The following is a 10,911-nucleotide window of genomic DNA, read 5'->3' on the forward strand; positions in this document are numbered from 1 at the left end:
AATGGTAAAATGTTCAAAGAAATTCTCCTTCATTAGTAATTTATTTTGATTGTATCCAATTATAATAACCAAATATTTAATAAAGTATTCAATTGTATAAGCCGGTAATTGCATAATGAAGATTATGAAAAGTTTACCGTCGTTGGTTAAGACGATCGATGCATATTTATTCTTGAAATCTATAATGGGAAAATGTCTTATTACATACTTATATAAGTTTCTATTAATTAATAGCAAATCTGCAGTGACAATTGTCCTTTATTACCAAAATTACGAATAAACTTTAGATACTCTCAAGTGCCATGATTATTATTTACATTTGAATTTTATAAATTTTTAAATTCATAATTTTCGGCACATTTGGATTACAAGGATAATACTATGATTTAAGAACATTATTATGATATTTGATCTCTCATATACTTTTAATTGTTTGGATGGTCAGCAACCAGAATATCGAGTCACAAAGGTCAGTAACTTTTTTTTATTGATTATCATGCTTGAACAACGCGTGTGTTATATTTTAACTTCATTTTTGTTTTACAATCAGCAAAAATTGTATCTCCAGTTTATCTATAAATAGGTATCAATAAATTATTATGATTAGAATAAAGTGGAGCTTTTACTTTCAACCCAAACAAATGCTGATATATTTAATCCATGCATACATTAATTTTGGCTTTTCTTTACATTGTAGATGCTTCGAATTTTAAATAAACACAACAAATTTATACTCTGATTTATATATTTTTTAATCTCATTATATATAATAAGTTACAATTTAGTAAAACAATTTCATGAAAATACATCAAATTCAAATATTTATATATAAATGTATGCACAAATTATAAATAAATATGTAACAAATGGAATATTTTGAGTTCTAAAATTGAAATTTTCTTAACATTATTATTACAAAGCTATAGCAAATTTAACAATTATATAATAGCTTCTTAAATATAGTTAGCAAAGTAAAAATAATTTTATAAACAAAAATGATATACTGATGTTAAACGAATGTATTCACAATAATTACCCATATAATTTAGTACTTAAAAATTTTAAAGTTAAAACTATTTGGTCATAATTTTAGTAAAGAAGGAAAATCTTTTTTTTTTTTTTAAATATATAATAATAATAATATAGATTTTCATATTATATATTATTATGATAAAAATTAATTTAATTTAATAAAATGAAAAATTCACTCATAAACAGTAATAAAAGTCTGATTTTGCGGGATACAAAATAAAGCTTTTGTATTTTATGAAGAAATCAGCGTTGTTCTCAATAGACTCCAGCTGCACGTTAACCATTCATACTCATGTGTATTAAGTATAAAATATTTCATTATTTGACAGCATAAAATTTATTAGCATTCATGCCCCAACTATGATTCAAAGAATTAATAAATTCATGAAGAGAACAATTAATATTCTGTGTAATTAAAAATAATTTATGTATTGATATACAATAAAAGTAAATAAAATAATTAGTTTTCAAATAGTGAGAAGTTGATTGATTACATTTGAAATATTATGCAAATTATATTTATCAAGAAGAAAAAATGATGAAAATTATTGTTTAAAATTTAAACTTATTTAATTGATAAATTTTCAAATTTTATCTCAACACCCCTTTATCAATATATTTTTATTACCTTATACAATCGATAACTTAATATTCAATAATTTACGTTGCTTTGCATTAAAAATATGTAAGCAAATATGTAAATATTGCATTTAAACGGAAAATAAGATTTACAATTTATGAAAGGATGTTTTAGTCTAATTAATAAATAATTCTATCAATTATTTTCTCAAATAATAACACAATAAATGTGTAAAATCTTAATGCAATAAAATAAAAGCAAGAGATTTCTAAATATTTCAGTCGATCACGCCTTTAAAAATCCTAAACATTAAATCAATACCAAAGGTTATAAGCTGAGAATAAGTAATTTTAATATTAAAAAAGTTAAATGCATAAAATTGTTAAGGATATTAAAAAATTATAGTATAGTATTTCATAAGAGAGCACGTCGTTAATAATAAAAAAAATAGTAATACAAAGAACCGTAAATAATATTATTAATTTATTAATGCTTAATAATTTATATGAAATGATACATTTATCCAAAATATGGTTCCGATACGAAAAGTCATTCTAAAATGACGTCAATGGCGTAAAATTCGGAACTATGATATTGATATGACGCGACATTACGCAGAGATGATTTTTTGGAAGAAGATAGAAAAAATGTAATAAATTGAAATTTCTTATTAGTCGACATTATAATAAAATTTTTAGAAATGTTTAACAACAGCAATAAGTTCATTGGTCATTTAATTGTTAATGACTAAGAAGATATTTGTTTCTGATCTTCATTATAAATTGAGTAAGAATATATAAAAAATTTCTAATCTGAATTATTACTACGAAGACTTAAATTTATAAAAAATTATATGCCTTTGAATACGAATTTTAATTATTATGCTTTCTAATCTGTACTCATAAAAATTCATTAAAGTTATGCTTTTAACATTATGTAAAAGAATTTTTTACGTTAAATTTCCTAAGACTTTTTAAATAACTTTATTTTTTAATAATAATGTGAAATATTTTTTTTTTTTTTTTTGTTTAACTATGAAAAGTTAACTACGATTGTCACTCTTGCAGCGATATGGCGAAAAGTTTTATAGTTTGAATATATTGTCACGAAAGTATCTAACTATGTGTACGATGAAAATCTTCGAGGACACGAACTTTATAAATGTTCATTGCTTTATATGAAATATTCGGGAAACTCGAAACTTAGCATGCGAATATAAAAAATTGGCTTCATCACTATTAAAGTGAAATTCATACTCACGCGTGCATGACATGCATGTATTTATATATTAACCTGTGTTTACAGACATTTATCACATGAAAATTTTTTTATAACTGGATTAAATTGAAGTAGTAAAATTAAATAAGAAAGTAAGGAAGTCGTTAAAGTCTATAATTATTTATGAAAAGTAGAAAAAGAAAATTTATATTTTTCAAATCAAACCTTTTACAAATATATTCTAAATAGTTAGCAAATTATATTTTATGTCACAATATATACATATTTAACTAATATAATTTTTATTTTTTAATATAAAGTATATTAAATAATAATTGTAGATTATAAATAATAATTTTTTGAATTTCAAAATAATATTTAACATTGCATAGATTAAGCAATGTAACTTACTTTACTTATTGCAACTTAATTACTTTCCAAAAACTGCCAGAAAAATATTGTAGATATCGCATTTCATTATAAGCAATATAATTTCTTTTTTTTACACTTGATGTGGTGCATCATTGGTAAAACTGGTTTTGAACTTATTGACGAGATATTTTCAAGGAAAACAACTTTTTACAAAATTACGAACTAAAATTTACTACAAACAGATAACTTTTTAAAAATATATATATTTATCTTAATTATATTTTATAAGAATATTTTATATTACTTATAAAATATTATTTAAATCGTGTAAAAATTTATAAATATATTCACATTGGCATTTTAGATAAGATTGGTTCTTATAATTAATACGTGCCGAATGCGAATAATAGTTTCCTTTTTGTAAATTTTATAACATTTACAAATTAAAATAACTTTTGTAAACGAACATGTTTTATACATTTTTTAAACACAAATAAACTATTTAGTTGACGGATGTATCCTGATTGCTTATATTTTATAATGTAAATTTCATGTTTCACATTAGATAAGATAAATCATTTATATAAAGTAGTATTTTTTATTTTAATGTCTATGGCACATTTTCTCTTATTTAAAAAAATTATAATAATGTATATTATTAGTTACTTAAAATTTGTTCATTTTAAAGTTTATACAAATTCATGTGCACTGTCATGATTCGAAAATGGGATTTTTTTAAACTTTTTTTCTAAATCTGTTATTAATATTCCGTATTTTTTACAGAATATTCTAATTATATATCTTTATTAATAAATCAAAAATTCATATTAATATTTTATCGTTGAAATTGCTAATTTCTATAATTTTCCTTATAATTAAGATATTTTCTAAGAAAGGTAATAATTACACCAATTGTTTCATTTTTATACCTAGATTTTGTTATACATAATCACATGAAAATATTGAAAAAAAATATTGTTAATTACTTGATTATTCACATGTAAATATATAATTTTGCTATATAGTTATTTTTAGTTATTAAAATTGAACTTTTTACTTTTGTAGCCGCCATATATTAATTAATATCTAATTTGTATTTGTGAATTTTATAAATCTGTTTGTATATTACACGTAAATTTATTTCAATACTATTCAATTGATTAGAACATTCTGTTGATTTATTATATTTATTTTACATATTTGTTTTATTTTGATTTATAGTTTAGCTTTTTATATAAAAACAATTCTGTATTAACATTATTTATTCATAATTATTTTTAAGAATATATTATCGTAAATTCTTTTTAATTACAAAATTCTATATACAACATTATTATAAATAAATATATAAATATATAACTATATAAATAAATACATTTACAACTTTTTATTTTATTTACCAATAAAACTCCTGTATTATGACAATATGTTTATGTTAATAACTATAATTAATGAATAAAGTTTATTAATTATTCATAAATATGTTAATACTCAAGAAGCATTATGCTCAAAAAGCACGATATATTAAAAATTACTTCAATATATTTTTAATTTAATTTATCAAGTAGATATTCGAGTAAACTATCATACTGTCCATATAATAAGAAAATTTTTAAAGTTTCTATAATATGTGTGAAATACTGGACACATATATTCAAAGTATACTTTTACACTTGGTTAATTTAATCAAGAGTATTTTTAAAACACGTTTCAGAGCATTATCTTTACGTATGCGTGTGTGTGTGTGTGTGTGTGTGTGTGTGTGTGCGCGCGCGCGCGCGTGCGTGTGCGTGTGCGTATGTGTTTCTTTGTTGTCTGTGTGCGCATATTTGTGTGTGTGTGTGTGTGTTAATTAAATATTATAGATTCTCAAATTATAAAAGTTAAAATATAAAGCTTATACCAATTTTGTATAGAAATTATGGGAAATGCTAAGTGTACTAAATAACTGGAAATTTTTTATTTAATTTTAGTTTAATTTATCTTTCTTTAATTTAACCAAAGAACTATAATTATCTCGTTTTCCTTTCTATACGTATCTGTTACGTAGTATTCTTGCTTTATTTAATTATTTTTGGCTTTTATATTCTTAGATTTAGGTCTATAATACTCATACAATTTATTGCATTATTTTCATCATCTCATGTATTTACTTTTACTATATTTACTATTTGGTTTTGCGCTGAAAATATGTTAATACTATGTTGTTACGAATCTATGTTAATGTTTTTTTAAAATCCTTATCCAGCATTGAACTGATAACTAAATCTTAATTGATTTTTTTAATACTATTGCTTAGTTACAATAAAGAGATTTGCATATTCTAATAATGAAAGTTTTGTATTTTTTCTTTATTAGATCACTCTTACATATTTTTTATATAATCGAAATGTTTAGAGCTCCAATTTTTTTTTTTTTTTTATAAATAAAACTATTATACATAAAATGGTTAATCGGGCATAAATTTGTCATTTATCGAGAACAAATAAATTGAAATTTAGAATAATTACTTGTATTTACACTACGACTAAATTATGTAAAATGCACATATTGGATAATTTTTTTGATAATTTTAACGTTTAAAATTGTTTATAATTAATATACAATATCGTTAATTCAGAAATAAAATATTTTATAGATTATGTAGTACTATTTATTTACCACGCATTATATACTCACCATAATTGAAGTATAGACGATATTAGTTTAAAAAAAACTTTTATAACAATTATGCTACAATATGATTATTATGTATTATTTATATGCATTATGACGAATAAAAAATTATTATTGATTGACTAATTTTTAGTTAGTTAATATTAATACTAAGTTATGATTGACATTATGATAAGTTATAAATTGACTACCTGTATAATAATTGTATAAGAATTATTAAATTTTTAATAAATAAAATAAAATATTTACATTTATTATAATTATCATATTGGTTTATCTATTCACTTATCAATATAATTCAGATATTCATATTAAATGCAGTCTTAATATTTTCGAAAATATAGTTGATAGATATTTTATAACTATATAAATTTAGGATATTACTATTATTTTATAATATTTATTAGCATAATTTAATTTATTAACATACAATTATGAACTTTTTGGTAGAATAATAAATAATTATTATCAATACAATATTATATAACTAAATGATGCGCATCTTTTAGTTTTTTTTTTTTTTGTATTACGACTCCTAACATACATTTCCATAAATTAATATATTATTGGTTCTTTCATGCATTACCAAATAATTATAAAAAATTGCTTTTACCAATATTTGTTTTTACCAAAGGCGATTACCAGTGGTGAATATTTTAATATTCCATTATTAATTATTATCACTCACTCAGCCAAATGTATAGGCGCACATATGCATGTACATATAATATGGTGTAGATAATGTTTGTATTTAGATTTACATTTATAAACGACACGGAAGAACTCCTTCAAATTTCCTAGCATTTCCCTACTTGTTCATAAGGAATTTGTAATAGGGGAAGAGAGTTTCTCTATGTCTCTGTATATGTTCTTGCAAAAGCCCGATAGAGTACGCTCAGGCACACAGGCAGACGTATGCACAGTTAGCATGAAATTGAGAGGAAAAGGACCCTGGGCCAATCCAGCGTAGATATAGGGAGTTCCGAGGTGATTGTACGCTTCTTGAGTTCTCCAGCGTTACAACGCAACTTTCTCAACGAGCACCAACGACGCGTTGAATCTCAAATGCGGAAGAGTTATTTCACCCGAGTCCCTAAGCATGCTGCTTCACCGGCAGTCTTACCACACTCGCCCGGCGACTAGCATCACTCTTTTCTGCACTCAAACGAGCAAGAAGAGTTAGATTATTCTCGAAATTATTGTGCGCGCAGTGCGCTCTCGTTACGATTTCCTTCAGTTTGAAAAATAAAAAAGGCAAGTAAATTTCTGTGTCTCCGACAGAGACAAATCACCGACTATTATTTCTGATATTTTTTTTTTTTTGCAACTGGAGTTATGTTATTTATTATTATTGCTAAGTCGTAATTGGCAACCGTTTAAGCATGCTCCGTAATTTTATAAAACTTTTGTTACTTATTTCTAGTGGTTATGATGTTTCAATAATTATAAATAAATAGACAATTACAACAGATAAGAAAATCATAAAATATTGCGATATTTTTCCAGTATCTGAACAAAGTTTATAGTTGTAATATAATGTGAAATTGAGAGTGTCAAAGCAAAGTAAAACAAGCCGGGTTTAAAATATTTATTGTCTTTCAAAATATTTTCATAAAAGGCAAATTTTTATAAATTATTATTAAATTATTTAATCAATGTTATCAATAATATCATAATCTTAAGAAATTTATAAGAATTCAATTGAGGAAAGCAATTCTCACGGAAGAAATTCACGCTGAATTGTTTTTCATAAATATTTTTAACAAACATTTCTAATACTAGAATTCTCTTGCATATGAAAATATTAAATATAATTATATTACGTAGGTGAATTATAATATTTAATTATATATATATTACCACCGATAAAAAATTAATGTTTCAGCAATTCTATGAACATCTTATATATATAGATATATTTATATTTTTAGTTTTAGAATAGCACTATGAATAATGATTAAAGGAAGTATGAGATACATATAATATTTGATATTTATAGATCAATAATTAGAAAATTTATTTTAATAAAAGTTTGTGTATTTAGTAGTTATTCTTATTTCAAGATTATATAAGAAAAAATAATATATATTAATATTCAATAAGTATTATAGTATCACATTTTTCAGAAAATCTTATATCAAGTTCTATCTAATTCTTTTATATGCGAACATATATAAAAACATATGCCTATTGTTATAAATTGTTTTTAATAAATTTTATAAAAAAAGGTTTTTTTTATCTGAAAAAAACTAATACTATGAATGGTTAACCTCTCATTTGTAAAGATCTATTACAATAATCATGTTTGAGTAAGTGTTCCAAAATTCAATTGAATTTTTACATAATAAAACTTAAAATTCTAAAATTATTTTAAAGTTAAATCATAGAAAATAATATGTATATCTGTAATCAATTGTATACGTCGATTAAGTTGATTCAGAGGTTCAGAAGATTTATTCTGATACTATTTTAATTGTTGAATTTTTTATTTTGATTTCAGGAGAAACAATACTTAGAATATGGATATACCATTAAATTATTGTACTTTGTACATTAATTATGACATGTATGAATTTATACAACAATTAATTATTAATTAAAAGTTGTAAAATACTAAATGTCAAAGATAGAAAATACCTAAAGTTTTCAATACATAATTTCTGAAAAAAAAAACAAAAAAAAAAATATATATATATATATATATATACATATATATTATACTATTAATATAAATAAATTACAATTACATTACATTTTCAAAACATTGAATCTGATAATAAAGATATACTCATAAGAAATATACAAAATATCTAATTGGATCGAGCTGCGCTTTCATATATTCAGTGAAACGAAAACTAAATTTAACTTACTTATGTAATGTGAAAGTTGTAAAACTAGTATTAAAATTTCTTATGCGTATGATTTGAAAACTTATAAATTTAAAAAAGTTTTTCAATTTTATAAAATTATACAAAAATAAAGGATCTTTAACGAATGTTATTTTATTATTATTGAATTTTATGATTATCGAACTAATCAAAGCAAATATTTTATACCTTATTTATTTGTCATCCCGAAAAATTATAATTTAAATAAAATATTTTTTATTTACTATTAAGACAATAAAATTTAGACGTCTGTAATTATATATATATATTCATATAAACAATGAATATTATATAGAAAAAAATAATAATTTAAAAACATGGAAATCTTATAGAAAAATATTAAACATATTTCTTTTGTGTTCTTGATTTATTTTAATAATAAATATATTACAGTAAAAATTATTTATCGATATTTCTTCTGTATAATAAAAATTTTAAAAATACTCGAATTTTAGGTTTTATTTACTAAATTGGATTGAAAAATTGTTACAGATTCGAATAAATAAATATAATAAATTACGTTAAAAATTTCTAAAACGCTTAGAACTTTTATCATTTCATCCTTTTTATCTGGGTACTTACTTAGATATCCTATATCATTATATATATTATTAAATTTTCCCGTCAATAAAACTAAAACAAATTTTAATTATAAAACTCAATATAACATTGTAACTATCTCTTTTAAAAACCAATTAAATTTAATATAACACATTTTTTTTAATTCAGAATTCTCATTTTCTTATCTGTTTTATAGTATGGAGTGATTGAAAAAACACATAATTTTAATAGAGAATCAAATTAATTGGTTTTTTTTTTATAAAAAGTATTGTTATTTTGTCATTACATCTCTTAGATGTACCCTTCTTATTTGTTCGTTTATGCTCAAATAAATATTGTCCCAATGTAATATAAAATAATTGACAATGGCAATGAAGCTATGAAAACATTGGCAATATAGTATTCTTCTATTTGAAATTAAAAAAAAATAGATATGGTCACAAGCTATTTATTTTCTAACGTAGATATATATACAAACATTTTCCGATAAAGGCTTAAACATAAATAAAATTAAAAAGAATTTCTATTTAGCAGGGTGAAAAATAATTTGAAAATATTAATTGATGCGTTTGCATGCTTATTATGATTATATGTAAGTTTAGAAATTTTCTGGTTATTTTTAGCTTTTTTAGTTTAATTTGCCTAGTTTTATTGCTATTTTAAATTTTTCGATGCAATTTGATAAATAAATCATATGTAATTATTTGCTAAAATTTGTTAAAGCGTTCAATAAATAAGAAGTTAAATGTACGTTAATAAATATTTAATGATACTTTGTAAATTATAAAATACAATCTCAGTAATCTTTCTGATATTATACATTCGTGATATTTAATATTAAAATTTAATTAAATTATAAGGTATTTTTTTTAATTAATTTTTCTTTATATACTGTAATATCGTATTTAAAAAAAAAATTATAACTAATAATAATTTATTTATCCATTTGACACAATAATTGCATTAAATACATAAAATGTTTATTTGATACAATATTCGTAGATTAAAAATATATTCTATGTTATTATTATATTCGACAATGTTCAGAGTTTATTTGTTTTTTATACATTTATTCATAATATTTAATAATACTAATCATTATTTAATAGATTTATCTCGATTTTGTAATATTCAATTTTAAAATCACATTAGTTTAATTAATAATTAATTTTAACACAAATTTAATGATCGGGATATTTATGCTCATTATACGCATAGAATAATGAAATCAATGAATATTTAATTAATCGTATTTGACTTAAAAATAGTGAAAAATAGGGAAAAATGAAAATTAGAATTCACTACAACATTTTTTATTTCTAATTTTCTTATACGAATTATTTATTGTGATACTTTCTTTAATTTTAATTGCTAAACTTATGTATAAGTTAAATTTTCCTAAGATAATTTATAAATTGACGAAATTTTTTACTAATTTTTCTTGGATTTTATGCAATCACGAGGAGTTTTATGGGGCAAAACTTAGTATATTTATGATTTACATCAAATTTACGGTCGATTATGGAAAGTCAAAGCTTCGTTTCCTAAGGAATTTAAACCATGTAAAATTTATAAAATTTGACA

The sequence above is a fragment of the Ceratosolen solmsi genome, unplaced genomic scaffold, assembly GCF_000503995.2.
Source record: "Ceratosolen solmsi marchali unplaced genomic scaffold, CerSol_1.0 scaffold6, whole genome shotgun sequence".
NCBI classification, from domain to species: Eukaryota; Metazoa; Arthropoda; class Insecta; order Hymenoptera; family Agaonidae; genus Ceratosolen; species Ceratosolen solmsi.